This window comes from Giraffa tippelskirchi, chromosome 12 (genome assembly GCF_054371585.1).
Source record: "Giraffa tippelskirchi isolate mGirTip1 chromosome 12, T2T-mGirTip1v1.2.pri, whole genome shotgun sequence".
Classification (NCBI taxonomy): Eukaryota; Metazoa; Chordata; class Mammalia; order Artiodactyla; family Giraffidae; genus Giraffa; species Giraffa tippelskirchi.
In genome coordinates, this window is record NC_137286.1 from 104370752 (window position 1) to 104391077 (window position 20326).

At 44.1% G+C, this 20326-nt stretch overlaps 1 protein-coding gene across 9 annotated transcripts in view; it reads right to left on the reverse strand.

Annotated features, from left to right (window-relative positions):
- The window catches only part of LOC145530151 (phospholipid-transporting ATPase IB), a 452251-nt gene that overhangs the window by 197562 nt on the left and 234363 nt on the right, over window positions 1–20326 (reverse strand). The window lies entirely within an intron of this gene.

Here is a 20326-nt window from a genome sequence, read left to right on the forward strand (position 1 = left end):
CACAACTCAAGCTAACTCAAAACACAGCCCGTAAGTAATCACGCCGCTGGGTGGGAGCCATACGTGCAAACTCCTCCGGGGCACGCCTGCCCTCCTGGATGATAAAGGCAGCCGAGATGCTTACAGAGGTCTTGGGATAGGTCTTCCCAATAAATCAGAAAACTAGCACAGATCTGTTTTGCTTTGCCATCCATCACACGTAACTTAGGGCGGGCAAGGGAATTTTCTACAAAACCTGCTTTCAGAAAAGGGAATGAAAAATCGGCCGGGCTTGAGAAGTGCAGAAAAGAGACTAGTGTGAGAGGAAAGAAGAAAGAGTTCTCCATCTCCACCTTGGAGATGGAGGCAGTGTTTGAAGGGCAGCCAAGGCAGAAGGGCTGAAGATGGGCAGTCCCAGGACAGAAGGTCCACTGACACTGAACTCGTAGAAGCCCGGCCCCAAAGGAGATGGTGTGCAACCTGTACCTGAGAGGGGCTATTTCCACGGAGAGTCAAAGAAAGTGGACTCTTTTCCATAGCCCACATGGGGGAAAGAGCAGTATAAATCTATGGGGTCCAAAACACAACACCATCAATCACGATGAAGGGTTTGTTCAGAGTATAAAACCAGATAATAAAGCATGGTGGCTCAGATGGTAAAGAATCTGCCTGGAATGAAGGAGACCCGGGTTTGATCCATGGGTTGGGAAGATCCCTGGGAGAAGGGAATGGCTACCCACTCCAGTATTCTTTTTTTTTTTTTTTTTTTTTTCAGTATTCTTGCCTAGAGAATTCCATGGACAGAGGAGCCTGCCAGGCTACAGTCCATGGGGTTGCAAAGAGTGGACACGACTGAGCGACTAACACTTTCACTTTTACTTTTCAAAATGACTAGTATATGGTGCATGTGTGCTAAGATGTTTCAGTCATGTTTGACTCTGTATTGTACACCTGAAACAAATACAACATTGTAAATTACACTCCAATATAAAATAAAAGTTAAAAAATTTCAAAACCACATCTAATTGGTAATATAAAAGGGGAGGTTTTCTACAAAATGCCATAGGACTGAAGTTACTATTCCTTCTCTGACCTCATGAAAGAGCAGGAAGGATGAGAGACCACAAGGGGGGCTACCAGCACTTTAAGTGCTAGTCCCTAAATTGTATTTACTTCTATGAATCCTAATTAATATATACTCAGTGTGACTGAGCACATTCTTTCTGTGGGGTGTGTTTGTTTGTCTCTTTCACCTTTCCTTCCTTCCTCATCCTGCCTGACCCTCACCCAGCCTCACTGCTAATCCAGTGATTCATACAGTGGACTTTCAGTCCATGGGGACTAACTACCACAATCACGGTTCTAAGATTAATTACATCTCTAACCATAACTATGAATAACAGGGAAAAAATACTCTTCGACCTACACAAAAATACATTAACTTCTGTATAAGTAACAGACCTAGAAACATGGTGAATGAAAGCATTCAAAAAATGACCAGATGCCTTTGTAAGATCTAAACTTGACACCCTCAGAAGTAAATAAAAACACTCCTCCCCCCACCACCTGCGGTCCAGGAATGGACACTGTTTACAAGCTTCCTGACTAAACAAGCCAAGGGTCTTGATTCTGTTTTCTACCAACATCCCTGGAAACATTATAGACTTACTACAGGCTTTTTGTGACAGCTCTTAGTGACGTATAGCTGCCAGCGCTCTTTGGCCTCTCGTAGGGCTCTCCTGGGACAGGCTAGCACGTAAGCCTGGTCTCTTCTCCCACCCCACTCCCTAGGCCTCTCTGCATCACTGTGCTTTGACTATGGTAAGTGATGGTGAGCCCCTGAGTATCATCTTAAACAAGCAGTTAGAGGGTGGAGCAGACGCTGGCTCACCAAGTCTCTACAGTCTCGGGATGTCGGGTGGTGCAAGGCCTCCAAACAAGGTCTGTTTAAGCACTTCACAGGGTATTTGTTCTCAGCACAAGGATTTCAGTCCGAAATCACATGCTATTGAAATCTCTAACACTTCAGTGCCTTCACACTGCTAATAATGATCAACGCAGAGGCTAGTAGAATAAGCACTGAACTTGCTGACTGAATAAAATGCTGAATCTCATTACTGGTGACAAACAACTGCATGAATTAACGATGAACCCTGATGCTGTCCAGCCAACGCTATGACACACAGGCCAACATGCCACTGGATTTGCTAAGAAATGAAGCCAAAAGCCCAGGTGTGCCAGCACCATTACTTATTTTGGTATAGTTGAAATGCACACGTTTTGATAACATTTCCTATATTTTGCCAGTTTCAGCCATAAGGCAGTCTCCCTCTGATGACAGTGGAGGTTGAATGTGTGCTTTGGGCACAATATGGCAAATCTGGCTATGTAGGGGCTGCAGGGGAAGCAGGCAGGTGCCCTGTCATCTTGCTTTATATCCTGCTGGGACAATTCTACAGTCACTTTAGGAACTTAATACATATATGTGGGCAGATGTTAAATTCAAACTGCAGAAACCGTAACATTTCCGCAGCATCCTATAGGTACAAAGATGATTTTCAACATGGTCTAAGTATTCATTTTCCATAAATGGTAAGTATAAATGATTCCACACTCAGAAAAGATGCTTCAGGTAGAACTCAACTCTCAAAAGCTGAAGTTGAGCTCATCTTCAAACTCTACCAAAAAGGAGGAGAAGAGGGAGGAAGGGGAGGGAGAGGGCAAAAGGGAGGATAGAAGCAAAAAAAGAACTTGAGAGGCTTTTAAAAAATACTATTTATATAAACTGACTGCTATAACAATACATCAACCTTTTCTACTGATAATATCCTTGTTGTTTAAAAGGTTTATTTACCTCATTTTATATTTAATATTTAATAATCATATAAAATCTGGAGGGGTCCCTGACTATCTTAGAGCTGTACACACACACACACACACACACACACACACACACTACACAAAATACAGTCCTGATTCTCCTACGTTTAGTGTTGGACCTTGAGAAACAAACTCACCTGGGCACTTTCACTGGGATGCATTACCCAAGGTTTAAGGATGAAAAATTCCAAGACCAGATTTTCTGGTCCTCCGAGATCATCTTTATATGGCCTTTACATCTTGATTGCAAATGCTGAAAGTTTCCTCAATAAACAGGACTTTTAAAAGGAAGAATGCTATCACTTAATGCAGAGATAAGGCCATTTATTAATATTTATCACTGACTTCAGTGACTACCTGCCCGCTAATGGCCCATCTTGCTCCCCAGCCTCCAGGGGGACAGACCAGCCATCCCACAGTGTGAGTCATAGGGAATCTGATCTTCTTTATTAAGAGAACAAAACCCTTATAACCTGATCCTGAACCAGGGCCATAAATGCTGCCTGGGCAACTCAGGCTTTCAGAAGTGCTGTTGGTAAAGGGAAGACACTCTGGCTGAAGATCAGCTTACTCTGCAACTGAGAAAGGGCTCCCTTTGAAATCAGGATACCTGGCTTGTGGGTTCAGGATTTATCATCTGCACTTGTGTCCATGACAATTTTATCACAGAGCAACTCAAGAGGCGCTCAGACAGGAGGCTGGCTTCTGAAAACCCAACATCGACACCAAATGGTGTCAAATCGATTAAGATCTGGGCAACCGCATTTTATAAAAACTTTACTAGGTTGTATGTTGTGAATGACACTGAGTTTTATATTCACTGAAGTCGACTAGTTAGCGTCTGTTTCTTCCTATACTAGGCTCAGTCGAGGAAGGCTGGGATTTAAATAAAAGATATAGGATCCTCCTGTTCCCAGGCTGCAAGAGGGATTAGAATAACACATTTAAATACCTTAATGTTTTTAGCACAAAAAGCATAAATTCGATACTCTGCTTCCTTGAAATGCTTTATTAAGGCCCCCAAGACCCTCTCAGGAGTGTCTGCTTCCTTGAAGCTAACATACATTAACTATTCCCCACTGTAAATTTCACTATTATTTCAAAACAGCGTGCCTGGCCTCAGCTCCAGGGCAGGTGGATATAGGAAATACAGTCAGGAGGAAAGCTGAGAAGGGCTTGAGTTTTGATGTCTCGGAGCAAGCTGACGGCTCCATCAGGACCAGGCATTATGAGATGCTGTAAGGCAGAAAATGAATGACGACCGAGGTGCTTAAGAGAATGACCTTAATCACACCTGCCCATCACCTGTGCCTGGAACAAAGGCCCCCACCTGGTTAATGATCAACAAGCAGGGCAAGCTGTAACTGCTCATACTCTGCAAAAAGAAGGCAACCATTTCACTACTGACCTTCACCCCAATCCTAATCCAACAGCCAAGAGTGCTGAGAGGCCCAGGGATGGTGGTAGCCAGGCCAGGTTCCCATGACTAGCGGGTTAGTGCACAAATCAATGCCTCTCTCTCCTGTCCTTTTTTTAAAAAATTTGAGAGTGGGATTTGTTGGGTGGGAATAGAAGCGAATTAAACAAAGGTCTTTCTTTTAAATAACACAGACCCTTCTCAAAGCTAAAGCTTATATTTAATAAACTGGAGAAGGAAATGGCAACCCACTCTAGTCTTCTTGCCTGGAAAATCCCATGGATAGAGGAGCCTGGTGGGTTAAAGTCCATGCGGTTGCAAAGTGTCAGACATGACTGAGCATGCATGCAATGCAATGCATATTTAATAAAAACCACTAATTCCTGGTCTCAATAGCAGGAAATGATATGCTTCCCTTTTCATGACCATACAAGTAAACGTGTGTAAACCAGGAGGTACATTCATCCAAACCCATAGGATGTACAACACTAAGAGTGAATCCTACCGTCAGCTATGGCTGGTGGGCAATAGATGTTGATAGTGGGGAAGCCATGCATGTGTGGGGCAGGGGGACAGGGGGATATCTGGACCTTTCCTTCATTTCCTGTGAGCCTAAAACGTCTAAAAATAAAAGTTACTGGAGAAAAAGCAACAGCATTCTATTACTCCCCAAAAAGAGCATGAAAATGATTCCTGATGGCTCTGGACACCTGCTAAAGTCCTAGACAGAGGACTTTATGGCCTGCCATCAAGAGAGATAAGGCCAGCCATCAAGCACATGGGGCAGGAGGTCCTGGGCTGGTGGGCAAACCTGGCATAGTGAACACCCATGGGGGTTTGTGTAAAGCGAGGACGTGGGCCTTAACGCATGCGCACCCCCAGAGGAAATGAACTATGACAGCAGTCAGCCGAGTCTACTGTAAAGCTGTATCTGTACTTGTTCTTCAAGCTGATCGAGGCCATCATCATGGTGCTTCTTCAGATAAAGCCTCATCGGAAATGCGGTCAGCTGTGTATTTCTGTCTCCACAACTGGGCTCTGAGCTACCTGGTGTTCGGGACCTGCTTTACAGCACCAAACACAACAGGTAATAAATAAACATTTGCTGAATCATCCATTTTTTAAATGAATCTTTGGGACTTCAAACACAGCACCCCATTTCCTCCTTCTTAATTATAATGAACAGTTTTCATTTCATGTTCAAGGACATACTCAGCATGCTAAGTGAAATAATGTTCATCTTGCAGTCTGATTAAAGAAAATGCAAGATTAAGAGGATTCGTTTGCCTATTCAGAGAAGCCCAAATCACAACCTTTGATTCCACCTGGTACTTTCAGAGGAAATGAATTCACCAACAACCACATGTATCAGGTTACCACCTTTCGCAACCTCTTGTACCACTGCCAAAGAAGCAAGCCTGCTGTTTACAGGCTGGTAGTGGGTCGGCGCTGCCAGCACCTGCCAGGCCCACCTTGTCTGGCAGGACCACGCTGCCTCGGGGCAGAGCACCTTGATGCTGAGCTTGTAACGAGGACCAAGAGAGAACTCACCAGACACCTGACCACAGGGGTAGGGCTGGTACCCGACAGAGGTCAGGGGGAGAGAGAGAAAGAAGTTCCAGCTGAGACACTTGAGATATGGTGGGGGAGCTGCTCCCACAGAGGGGCTCCCAGCTCCATGAAGACAGGTCTAAGTTCTAGGCCCACAGGAGCCTTGATGCAACCTTATGATTCCACCCACCTCGCAGCCAAACACGGGGCCAAAGTGGGCCCCAACCAAGAGGATGTGTCGGGGGCACAAGACTAGAACAGTGTCACAGCGAACAAAGTCACAGCGAACACCCAGACTCTTCAGTCCATTTACACATACACACTCATCCCCAGAGTGTCTAATTAAACTGAATAGGTAAATACATCCCTTACATAAAAATGAGGTCTATTCCAAGAGTGTATTTGTTAAGTCCAATTTGTTCTACGTTCAGCAGTGAGCCTAGGTACCCAAGTTACACAACTGGCTATATAGTACTGTACTGTAATAGGTTTATAATACTTTTCACACAAACAGTGCATAAAAAACAAGGAAAACATTTGAATCTTATAGTACAGTACCTTGAAAAGTACAGTAGTCCAGTACAACAGCTGGCACACAGGGGCTGGCATCAAGTGACCAGACAAGAAGAGTTACTAACTGAAGGGGGGAGAGGTGGTGGGAGATGGTGGAGCTGAAGGGTCGTCAACAACTGGAGATGAAGGTCCAGGTGCAATGTCACTCATGCCTGATGTTTATGGAATGCACATTTGCATCTTTGAAAGTCTGCAAAGTTTGTGTGTAGGGGACCTACTGTACTACAGATAGACTCTAAAGTATGATACCTTCTGTGTTGCAATCTATTTTTCAAGCAATGTAACAAAACTCCAACAATGCTACTTTGTCCTCTGGTTCTCGGTTTCCTGCTTGTACTTTGGTGGGTTAGTGGGGTGACAGCTAAAGGGGTTTCTTTCTGAGGTGATGAAAGCATTCTAAAGTTGAATGTGCTAATGGCTGCGTACTTGTGAGTATACTAAAACCCACTGAACTGTACACGTTCAAGAGGGGAACTATATGGTATATAAAATTAAATCTCTACCAGCCTGTTTTTCAAAATAAAAAAAATTAATGTTCACATATTGAGGTCTGGGGAAGTCATTCTGAGTTCACTTGAATGAGTTGACTTGAATTTGATGCTAACTAGAATAGCCTGTTTGTGGCCTATCAAACATACACTGTACATCTGCTTTAATTATCAAAGAAAAGCACATACTGACCAGAAGTGAAGAATTGTCCACGTTCAAAATAAAGATTAAATGCCTCCCTTCCTGGGATGCCGGTGCTGGTCCTCCTTTGATGATAAGTCTCCCTCCCAGGTGCCAAGGTCATGCTGACTCTCCATGGATGTCAGGCTGGTCTGTGATTTGAAACCTTGAAGAAATGTATCCCTGGCTTGTTGAATGCTCTTTGTTCTGACAAGATATAAAACTGTGCTGAGAAACCTGCTTCTCCGGAGCAGTTTCTCAGAGTCATCTGGGAATCAGGCTTCCGGGCTGTAGTCCTCAGTTTGGCTCAAAGAAAACTCTTCTATTCTTACTGCTGATGATTTATTGAATTTATTAGCCCTTCCCCTAAAGTCCTGTGTCGGACATCTCCATGTATAATTTAATATACGGTTTCTTTCTCTACCAACCCATTAAATAGTATAATCATTTACACTACTATTCATACCTACTGAATATGAATGTAAATAAACACAAGCAAGATTTCAGGTCTTGCAGAGTGAAGACAATGTCTCCCCTTTTTCAACTGTCCACACACCCAACAGTGTGCTTGGCACACAAGGGCTTCAGCTCCTTTACCCTCCTGACCAAGGCTGCAGAAGTGATGGAAGCCCCTCTGCTGTGTGCTGTAGGGACGGATATGCATGGAGCAGACAGCAAATGAGGAATGAGCGACCTGGTCACTGTCAGCACCCCTCGCTCAGCAGCTCTGTCCCAGAGGAAGTGGGGAGCTGAGCAGAAGGCCTGCATCTGAAGATGGAGGTTCAGCTTTTTCTGAACGATCATCACTGTATGATAAGTCCACTCCATCCTCATACCCTAAAACGATGCCCGCTGTTCCCTAGAATCAATGACAAACACCACTAATGTATGTGCAGCCGCCACAAACACAACCTCCTCCCCAAGTGACCTCAAACATGGAAGCCTGGTTCTCTTCATTCAGACCCCACATCATCCTCCTTCTCGCTCTCAGCTCCAAAATCAAAAAACAGCAAACCATAACCCAGCTGGGGTGCAATTAATACAAATGAAAGTTTATAGACCCAGTTTTATGGTTTCCAAAGAAAATGGATAGAAACATATAAAATAATGTCAAATAGCCCTAGCTATGTAAAATAAGATCAGTGAACAAGTCAGAAACAAAACTACCCCCTCCAGTAGATGATCATTCTCAATTACTCTATGATTCTAACAAAATATGTGATTCTTCTCTTATATCAGAGATAATCTGCTGGTGCCTGGTGCCTCAGACAGTAAAGAATCAGCCTGCAATGCAGGAGACCCCAGTTCAGTCCCTGGTCCATGAAGGTTCCCTGGAGAAGGGAATGGCTACCCACTCCAGTATTCTTGCCTGGAGAATCCAATGGTCAGAGAAGCCTTGCAGGCTACAGTCTGTGGGGTGACAGAGAGTAGGACATGACTGAGCAATTAACACTTTCACTTTCATAGTAAAAGACAACAGAATCTTAAAAAAAGCACTTTATTTCTGAGATGATGATTAAAGTCACAGAAAGACATTAAATTAGAATGTGAATGTGTTCTTCATCTCTGATATAATTTTAAGAGCTAAAATGATGTATGCCTCTGTGCCATCAGACAATTCCCCACTATGTGCTCACTCACATGGGGCTCGATGGAGCCACAAAACTCTAAGCAGAGTTCTTCTAAAGTCAAAGGCATTAATCTTCAGTCAAAAGGAAAGGCTTTTCAACATTACTGAAAAGATGCTTTGGTTTCCAAGAAGCTAGCTGCAGCCTATTAAGTCATATTTGCAAAAGCAGCACCTCCCCCCGACCCCCAACCCTGCACACACACACAAAATCACAGAGGGTTTTTTTTTTTCTGTTTGAAATGTTTAGAAGTTGAAGTTTCCCTAAGAAGCAAACAGAAGGCTGCTGCTTCCTGGAGAGATAACCGCCTGATGGATCTGGGCCGTCAGCATGGGGATAAGCCCGCTCTGTCTGACTTGCTCACAGATATCCCCAGAGGCAAGGGCCAGTTAGTTTAATGAGACACCGACATGCTCTGTCAGTTTCCTTTCCACATTTGGGGACACTTTTTATCCACATGCTATAAAGTTTAGGTCATTAGTTGAACAAAAGAACATACATGTTAACAGTTCAGCTACATAGACTGCAGCCAACTGGTCGACCAATATAAATGCATCTGGCAATTAAGTTAGACGTGTAGAGACATCCCCCCAGCTGCTGAGGTGCTGCAGTGATAAGGTGGGACATCAATCCCCACTGAATCAGATGTACCTGCAGGGCGCCTGGCAGCTCTTGGAATAAATCACACAGTGTGTATGCGTGTGTGTCCTCAGTCGCTCAGTCGTGTCCGACTCTTTGCGACCCCATGGACTAAAGCTCGTCAGGTTCCTCTGTCCGTGGGATTTCCCAGGTAAGAATACTGGAGTGGGTTGCCATTTCCTTCTCCAGGAGATCTTCCCAACCCAGGGATCTAACCCACGTCTCTTGTGTCTTATGCATTGGCAGGTGGGTTCTTTACCACTAGCGCCACCTGGGAAGTCCATAAATCACACAGACACGGTGCTAAGTGCAAGCGAAGTGGTTTCTTTTCAAGTCCTTGAGTGAATGAAGGAGAGAAAAATATACACGAATGTTGGCTTAGTACACTTTAATGGTAATCGGAAATAGCCATTTTATATTTCTTCCAGATGCACGTTAATCAAGGAAATAGACTCGTCCTGAATTTGAGGAGGTTGTTTTGATGCAGTTGTGGTACCTTTTTTCCTGCACACTCATTCACCATGCCCAGGAGAAAAGGACACCCTTCACAGGCAGGGAGACCCTTCACTCCAGAGCATCATCATGGGTCCCTGGTGGGGCTGCCGGTTCTCAGACATCTCGTCGCTGAGAGACAAGCTGGGAAGTGACAGCGCAGGCATGGAGACCCTGTCCTTCCACACTGAGGCTGGCATTCCTGCTGCCATCTCCCCAAGGCAGCACCATACTCACTGTTTCCCAACATAACACCAGTAGTCACCACACTGCTGGGTATGTGGCCCACTCTCACAACACTTGTGGATGGACCTATCCCACCAAAATGAGAGTCTCAGCACCTACAGCTGCATGTCACCCTGGTCTGTGAGGAAGGCAGTATTGTGTTCATCAAGAGAAGAAGTGGCCTACCACACACACACACCTAGAACATTCTGCCAACACTCACAGGATTCAGCTCTGAGCCGGTGGCTGAAGGAGCTGGAGAGGGTTTTATACGTGTGTGTGGGGTGGGGGGTCGAGCGGGGGTGGGCAGCTGCAGGACCACACCCAGGAGAATCACCCAGCTCACGGGCTCCCATGTGCATCCCCCGGTCCGTCTGTGATGCCACCTCCCAGCTTCACCTGCGTGTTTTACTCACCCAGTGGTCTGACACGTGCTGTGATCGTCCTGCCAGCATGTCTCTGATTGGTGGTTCCAAGAGCCCTACGGCACCCACCTGGTCTGTGCCTTCTCTCAGCATATGAGCTGCAGGCCCACCCTGGGGAAGAGTCCCATGGGAAGGCCAAAGATCCCATGGTGAGCCAGACCCCACCTCTGCCCCCAGGATGCCACACTCCAGCAGGAGAGATAAGAGTTGCCTATTTGTCACTCCAGTCGGGGGGACAATGGAAGTGACCAGGACATCACAGTTCAGCCAAGGACACAGCAGAGGGTGGTGAGTAAAGAGATGTTAGGAGACAATCATATAAAAGGATCCCTTCTCTGAGCGCATCCTGAAAGGACGGCCAGAGATGGTGGCCAAATAGCCCAAAAGTCTTCACATGGAGGGAGTGTTTTGAACAGAATTTGGCAAAAACTAAATAGACTAAAAATACACAGTGATTATGTATGGGTACACATGCAGCCCCTTTAAATACTACCAATGGGGTGACGTGACCAGGTATCACTTCTGAACAGGCAACTCAACTCCAGGAACTTCTGCTGGGAAAGTAAACGGAGAGCAGACAGGTCAAGGTGTCAGCATAGTGAGAGCACTGTTCACTGTGTTGGATGTTTGTCTTAAAAACAAAAGCTGATGAACAATCATCAAAAGCCTCACTTATTCCACACTCCTCTTTACTCCTTTAATGACCACCTTTGGCCCAGATGCAGCCATCTGAGTTATACTACACCACAGGGTATTCAGGCTTTCCCGATGGCTCAGCAGGTAAAGAATCTGCGTGCAATGCAGGAGATAAAGGAAACTCAGGTTTGATCCCTGGGTCAGGAAGATCCCCTGGAAAAGGAAATGGCAACCCACATGACAGGCACAATTTTTTACATATAATCTCAGGCTTGCTCACTACCCTTGGATGAGATTTAATTTGCAATAAACCAAGAGTGTAGGAGGTTAACTTAGTTATCTTCAAATAACCACAGAGAGGGTTCCAGGAGAATCAGAAAACCCATCAACTTGAGGTCCTTTGGACAGCAAGGAGATCAAACCAGTTAATCCTAAAGGAAAGCAACCCTGAATACTCATTGGAAGGACTGATGCTGAAGCTAAAACTCCAATACTTGGGCCACCTGATGTGAAGAGCCGACTCACTGGAAAAGACCCTGATGCTGGGAAAGACTGAGGGCAGAAGGAGAAGGAGACGACAGAGGATGAAATGGTTGGATGGCATCACCGACGCAATGGACATGAGTTTGAGCAAACTCTGGGAGATAGTGAAGGATAGGGAAGGCTAGCGTGCTGTATGTAGTCCATGGGGTTGCAAAGAGTCAGACGTGACTTAGCAACTGAACAGCAACAACAAATCAGATCCACACTGAAAGCTCAATTTCACCAGGAAGACACGCAATCGTCCCCTGCAGACAGCATGGCTGCCTGAGCTCACGGGCACCGTGCAGTCAGTGCCCCAGAGCCTCTCAGTTTTCTAATCCACTAGGATGCAGTCAGAAAACTCACTTCACTTTTGGACTTGGGCCCAACAGAATAACACATTCTTAGGCTTTAAAAATGGGTATGTTGCTACTATATGCTTTGCTAAACTATCAACATAATCCCCCAAAGATTCTATTCTTCCCCCTCTGAAATTCTTTCAAAATAGAAATTTTGTAGACACAAGTAGGATATCTCTACATGCAAGTAATATTTTTTTAAAGTAGACTTTAGATAACAATGAACAGAAACTAAGGAGACATTATTATGGTTACCTGAAGTAATTGATTTTTCTCCGTAATGATCAAAACTTCCTGTTTTAATGTTTTTTCCATAAAAAAAAGAATCTGACCAAGCACCACAGGTTTGTCCACCCTGCAGCCTTGCTCTGCTCGTGGGACTACTATGCCCAGTGTACCCTTTCCTAAACACCCTGCCTCTCCCCACCAGGAATGAGCCCATGGCCAGCAGCTCAGCACTCAGGAGGACCCCTGATCAGCTTTGCTCATGATGGGTGTGTCTGGTACCCTGATGGTGGTGATGGTTTCATGGTCGTGTGCATATATCCAAGTTCAAACTGTACACACTCTACCTGTGTGCAGCTTTGGTCTATCAATTATATTTCAACAAAAATTAAAAATATGTAGGAGTCATGGACTCTGAGGAGTGTATGGTGTTTTATATCTCCAATTGTGTTTTCCTGGGTATACCTAGTTTAATTTTCTGTTTTGACTCTCTTCTGCATTTGACTTGCAAATTAATATTTCAAACACAGAATCTCTCCTTTATTTCTCTGAGTGCAGACCACGATATTAAATCACAATAAATCCTCGTTTTTGAAGTAAGAGGTTTCTTGACCATTCCCTGAATCTAGGCTGTTCCCTCCAGACACCACCTCCCTCTGAGAACTCTGGTGCCCAGGACTACACGCCATCTACACCCCCCACCCACCCACTCATGTTGCTGTGCCTGCTTCTTCTCCTGACCAATGGCCCCCCAAACCCACAGTTTCCTGTTTCCCTTCAGCTCACTTCTGTCCATTCTGAAGACCAGTTCCAAGGTCACCTCCTCTTTGAGAGAGGTCTGCCCCAGTGACTCTCCATATCTGGCCCACCCACCACCTAGCCCAGCCACCCTCCACTACCCTCCTGTGGTCCCCTGGTAAATATTTCAATCAGAACCCTCATCCCATCACTCTGAAGTGACCATTTATGTTTCTGTTGTCTAGTTCCTAAAGGCAAAGATGACTTTCCTTAGGAGGACATCCCTGGTGGTCCAGTGGTTAAGACTCTGAGCTTCCACAGCAGGGGGCAGGGTTCAATCCCTGGCTGGGGAACTAAGATCCCACGTGTTGTGCAGTGCAGCCAAAAAGTAAAAATTGAAGACGATTTTCTTTTGTATTCTCAGTGCCTGGTACAATGCTTAGCACAAAATGTGCCAACAATAATAAAAGTGTCAACTTTTATCTACTGGAAGGAAAAACAATGCTAAGCACCCACAATTGGATGTTACTAAAAACTATTCTGATAACTTCTCTCTAGAATGGTGTTATAACTTCATTGTCTTTCAAGGACACACACTGATTACCTATGTTAGCTCTCAAACTTCCTAAAAATCTTGGCATAGAACCAAACTGGTTTTCCTGTATTCTGACCTCTATGTCTTTTAAACATGAAAGTCATGTCTGACTCTTTGTGACCCCATGGACTATACAGTCCATGGAATTCTCCAGGCCAGAATACTGGAGTGGGTAGCCTTTCCCTTCTCCAGGGGATCTTCCCAACCCAGGGATTGAACCCAGGTCTCCCGCATTGCAGGCAGATTCTTTACTAGCTGAGACACAAGGGAAGCCCTTATAAAAATTGAGGTGTAATAATTTACAATATTGTATTAGTTTCAAGTGTACAGTGAAGTGATTCAGTTATACATATGTATATATTCTTTTTTCAGATTCTTTTGCATTATACATTATTACAAGATACGGAAGAAAGTTCCCTGTGCTATGCAGTAGGTCTATGGAAAAGCCCATGGTATATACATGTGGGAATGATGGTGGGCTGGCTCTTTGCAGATACTAAAAACATTCAGAGAGAAAGAACAGAAAAGACATTTTGAAAACCCTATAACCCAAACCAGAAATAACTGCTAATACAAACAGACCCCTTCACAAATGCAGGCAGGTCACAGGTCATGGGTCCCCTCAAAGCGGTCACAGCCATACTGTTTACTCTCCTTTTGGGGCTTAAAAGCATTTTACTTGATGAACAGGCTCTGAGGCAGAAACATCTAAACCCATGCTAATGCCCAGCAGTGCAGTAACTTCTTTTGATTAATTTACCAGGACTGAAAGCACAAGAAAGAGATCAAACCATGTTCTGTGCTAAACAATTAAACAAGCGGCCACTGCCTCCAGGATGGTGTATGTCAGGATGAAAGCAGGACGGGGTCGAATGAAAAAGCAACAAATAGCTTGCATTGATTAATGCTTATAGGATTTTTTCCCCTTAAATGTCATAACATTTCATTCAAGGGTCCAGCCAAAGAGTTTATATAACATTTACAACAGAAAAAAAATGTTCCAAAAGCTTAAGAAAATTCAGATGTGTAATGAGGAGAAAAATCAGGTCAGTTTCAAAGATCCTTCAAAATGGGTTGGCAGAAGGCTGGCCAGTTTGTTGAAGAATCTTCAACATGAAACAGCATGGGGGGTGTGTGTGTGGTGGAGGGAGAATCTCATTGTCTCCTTTCACCTTCACCGAAAAATAACTTTTACTATGAGTGAAATTTTCACAAACTCTTTAGCTCATTTACAATGTACAGTGCTATCTACACATACTGCTTTGAAAACACAGAGCTAAAACTATTAAAGTACAAACAGATCTCTACTGAATGTTTTTTCCTATGAACTAAGAAACTTGAATTTAAACCAAACTGACTTTCGAATCAAAATGAACTACAAACGTGTTAGAAATGAGCCCTCGGATTTTCTCAATCATTAGCTGAATCGATTTTTTTTTAAACCCAGTGAATCCTGTGTAATGAAACAAAACTCATTCATATATTGTACTTATAGAAAAATACCTGAATAGAGCCAGCTAAAAATGTCAGCCTACTGGAAAATCAAAATTGGCTAATTTTATATCCCCGGGGAACATTTCTTAGTTAATTCAGTATTATGTTTAAATGTATTTCTCTGCCCGTGGTATTGCTCACTGCTGCTCTTTCCTGGTCTGTACAATGGAGGTGATGAGGTATGCCTGCAGGGTCTTAAGCTGAAATGAAAGCATACACAAAGCAGGTATCTAAACTCCACATGAGGTACAGGCCTCACTGCACAGTCTGCACTGGTCCTCGCTAGACCATCCCCAGAGTGGTCCCTCTTCCCGGGAGACGTTCCATGTGGCCAGCTCCCCTCCATGCTGGCGCATCACCTCCGGTGTCGCATGGATGCCACTGTATCCTAAAGACTCCTTCTCAAGCGGCCTTAAGGGCAGCGATTCTTCTGCAAAGGTCCTCAGGATGTGAAAGACATCACAATGCCGTTTACTACTTCTGCCAAAAAATTAAAATCGAATCCCTTACACTCTTCTGCGGAAAGACCATAAAAACTGGGGAATGCAGAAAACTGACTCTTCTGAGCTGCCCACAATCCTGCCCCTCTTATAAGTCCAAAGATCATGGATGTAGAAGCGTGTTTTCCGGTTCAAGCTGGTTCTAGCAGGCTTGAACTCCTTATTACTACTAGTGGATAAAATAACCGGGTTATAGACGAGATGGACGTATCTCTTGATCCCTATTTTTCCTTTCTCCTATGTGTACACAAAACCTAAATTACCCTTCTAAAGCTTTTTGAAGATGGCAACATCCTCCCTTGTTAAAAAAAAAAATAATTGGAAAACCCTTGGGTGAGATCAGAAAACCTGAGAAAGAAGCGTCTCATTTTACAGAGGAAGTGGGGAGATGTGAACATGATCCCAGCGGACCCTGAGATTCCCCCAAATGAACTAAATGTCTCCAATCTAAGAAGCTCTGGTCACAGAGGTGTTTTGAAAGCCCAGAGCGAAGAGCCAGAGATGACACCGCAATGTTTAAAACATGAAATTAAGAAATACCTACTCCACAGTGATTTTCACTCTGGTTGTAAAAACTGGCTTTCACTCTGACCTGTTTATACAGCTCAGACTTAAATGCAATTCTCTCTCAACACTCTGAGCTGGGACTGTCAGGTTTTAGCTATTGAGGAAACGCTTGCTTTGCTGTTCATTGTTATTGTTGTTGAGGCATAAACAGTGTCCATTCTGGGCAGAGGATGCACTGTTTCCTTTTGATAACCTGATCCTCAATGTGCAATGAATGAGCAAAGAACATAGTAGACTCAACCTGAGTTCATTTCTTTCTAACTATAATATAATCTCACAAGTATTTGAACACTTACAATATACACGTGTCAGTCACTTCAGTCACATCTGACTCTTTACAACCCCATGGACTGTAGCCCACCAGTTTCCTCTGTCCTTGGGTCTATCCAGGCAAGAATACTGGAGTGAGTTGCCATGCCCTCCTCCAGGGGATGTTTCTGACCCAGGGATCAAATCCGAGTCTCCTGCATTACAGGCAGATTCTTTACCTGCTGAGCCACCTGGGAAGCCCCATAACATACAAAGTCATCTCAAATATTTTCCTTTAAAAAAAGAGACCGTTACATGTACAGAAAGGGACTGTTTGAAGTCCTTCCAAGTTCAAATTCGAATTTTCGTGACCACTTTACTCTAAGGAACTTTAACTGTGGGCAAGCATCACTCTTTTTCCTTTCCCAAGCTCAGTAATCAGGGAGGTGCCCATGCCATGTTACCCATCCTCCCTGAAGCCCAAGTCCACTGCAGAACCCACCAAAAGCCTGAGAGCTCTGGATCAGTCTGCCCTGTTCTGCCTGGAGTTTTGTCTTTAGGTTTTTGGACTTGAATTGGTTTTATCATTAGTGCCTTGAGGGTATCAGCAAGCACACCAATTGCAGCTGGAAACATGCTGAACATGAATGACATCATCTGGATTTTAAAGTCTTTTCTGAAAAGCATTATTTCAATGGTGGCAGTCTCTGGGGTACGAATGAAGCTGTAACAAAGGCTCACTGCAGGAGAATGAGAACTTGGCCCCAAAAGATACCCAGAGCATGGTGAAAACACTGGAAAGCACTAGACGTGTGGGATCTAGCCCCATGTTCAGCATTTTGTCCAAACTAGGGAGATCTACTCCTACAACACTATTTCTCTTTGACTAAAATATCTTTTTTGGCAGCAAGAAAATATTTCATTTCTAGGAAACTGAACAGGAGGGTGAAACTCAGGTATTCTTTGCTTGCTTGCTTAAAAACTATTTTTGAAAAGAAGAAGCAATGAAAGTCCTAATCACGTTAGAAATTGACACTGGCACTTACTTCATTCATGCAGTATTCATTTCGTTTCTTAAATATTACCTTATCTTTGGAACAACTCTGCCCTGCCTGAATTCACATTCCTCTACCTGTAAATTCCCCAGTCGCCAGGAAAATTCCACCTTCAGTCATAGGTGGATATAATACAGAACATCAATGGACTTAGACCAAGCGAATGAAATATTCTAAGTCCTCCTGAGATAATCCTGAAGATGACACCAAGTCGAATTCAAGCACCTCACATAGGGTATTGGAAACAAGATGGGCTATAAATAAAGGTACATTAATAGTATAACGGACTTGACTTTGAATTTTAGGCTGGTTCCCCTGTCACTGTCACATGACTCCTGTTGACATTAAGCAGTTTGCAGCAGAAAGCACAGGGCTCGTCATTAGCCTGAGGAAAACAAGTGGGAAGGTAAATTATATACCATCCATGTTCCCTCCTTATCTTGAAAATTCCAAAGCCAAATCAGAACAGGTGGGTCTCTGCCTTAGCACTCTCCTCCTTTCTCCTCCCAACCACTTAACACAACCATACATACAGTCACTAGTTTTCTCCAAAGGTGTTAATTTCCCTCTCCCTTCAGCTTTATTGAGATATAATTGATATGTAACATTAAGGCATATAACATGTTGATTTGGTACAATGATACACTGTAAAATTATTAGCTTGGCTCACACCAGCATCATGTCACAGTTATCATTTCTTTTTTCCTTTTTGTGAAGACAATGTTTAAGATCCACTCTCAGTAATTTTCAAGTATATAATACAGCATATCAGCTACAATCAGTGCTCTGTGCATTAGGTCACAGAACTCATCTTACAAATGCATGTTTGCATTCTCTGGCCGACATCTCCCCTCGAACCTGCTCCCCAGCCCCTGACAACCACCCTTCTCATTCCCATTTCTATGAGTTCAGCTTTTTAAGATTCCATATATGTGATATCACACAGAATTTGTCTTTCTCTGACTTACAATTTCCCTTTTATCATCTGCAGGACATGGGGATGTCCCATATATCCTTGAAAGACATATTGAGTTGGCCAACCCAATATCTAGGATCCTTTCCTCTGAAATGCAACCTGTGTCTAATCAGCAAAGAATTAAGAAAACTCCAGTATTTCTCTCCAGACAGGTGCACATTAATTTCACAGCATGCCTTGTAATGTGCTTGTTGTTACATTATCTGAGGCAAGTCACTCTGACTACAGTGGCTTTGAGATTTCTAACCAAGGTCACATAATAAGGACACAGCTGAGCTAGAATCCACAGTGCCATCTCCTTTCTCAATCTAATTAGCAGTTTGAAATTACTTTCTAGGCAATGGCACCCCATTCGAGTACTCTTGCCAGAAAATCCCATGGACGGAGGAGGCTGGTAGGCTACGGTCTATGGGGTCGCTAAGAGTTGAATACGACTGAGCGACTTCACTTTCACTTTTCCCTTTCATGCACTGGAGAAGGAAATGGCAACCCAGTCCAGTATTCTTGCCTGGAGAATCCCAGGGACAGCGGAGCCTGGTGGGCTGCCGTCTATGGGGTCACACAGAGTCGGACACGACTGAAGGGACTTAGAATTACTTAGAATTCCTGATGCTTTTGAACTGTGGTGTTGGAGAAGACTCTTGAGAGTCCCTTGGACTGCAAAGAGATCCAATCAATCCGTCCTAAAGGAGATCAATCCTGGGTGTTCATTGGAAGGACTGATGTTGAAGCTGAAACTCCAATACTTTGGCCACCTCATGCGAAGAGTTGACTCACTGGAAAAGACCCTAATGCTGGGTAGGATTGGGGGCAGGAGGAGAAGGGGACGACAGAGGATGAGATGGTTGGATGGCATCACTGACTCGATGGACATGGGTTTGGGTGGACTCCGGGAGTTGGTGATGGACAGGGAGGCCTGGCGTGCTGCAATTCATGGGGTCGCAAAGAGTCGGACATGACTGAGCGACTGAACTGAACTGACTTTCTAATTATCACTACCACAGACGCAACTGAAATGATACAATAATCTCAAATTATGGAACCATATTTATACAGATTAAGCTCTCCCCTTCACCCATCTTAGTCCTTCTGAAGGGACCAAGGAAAGTGCATTTGAAATGACATGTGCAAAACCACATACAGCATTCATTGCCCAGCAGTGTCTCTGACCCCACACCCCTGCACATTTGGGTAGAATGAACCTCACTCACACACGCAGACACACACACACAGACACACACACACAGAGGAGGAGAGAGCCAGGAGGGCGGGGGGAGGGTGAAAGCAAACCCGGAAGAGAACAAAGTAACTATTCCATTGACAGTTTCAGGGTTAAAAAAAATCTACTGCATTCAGATTGGTTTATAAGTTGAGTAGTTTGAAACCATACACTTGTTTTCTATGCACATTCGGTATGCTGAAATTCAAAGAGATTGCCAACAATGCAGAGCACTAAATGGCACCAAACGTTAATAATAAACACTACCGAATGTCAAAACTGTACTCACTGACTTACACAGGAAACACTTCCTTTTCCACTGCTGTCAGGAAAAGTTGGACGATAGTCTAAGAAAATTCATACCTAGGGTGCATTAGGTCCCCAGAACTTATTTGTCTGACAGATGCATGTTTGTATTCCCTGGCCGACATCTCCCCTCGCCCTTGCTCTCCAGCCCCTGACAGCCACCCTTTTTGCTCCCATTTCTATGAGTTCAGCTTTTTCAGTCTCTTCCTTCCTTCTCGCCAGACTGAGGCACTTGTTGGAAGGTGTTAGCTTGTAAAAATTACCACAGGAGAAGATAACGAATGATTTTAAAAGTTGCTGCTACGCTAGAAGACAGTATATACTTTTTCCTTCCTAAGTAATAGATGTAGTCACAGGATTAACTTACATCCTACAGCATTTCAAAATACTTTCCTTCTAACTCAAAA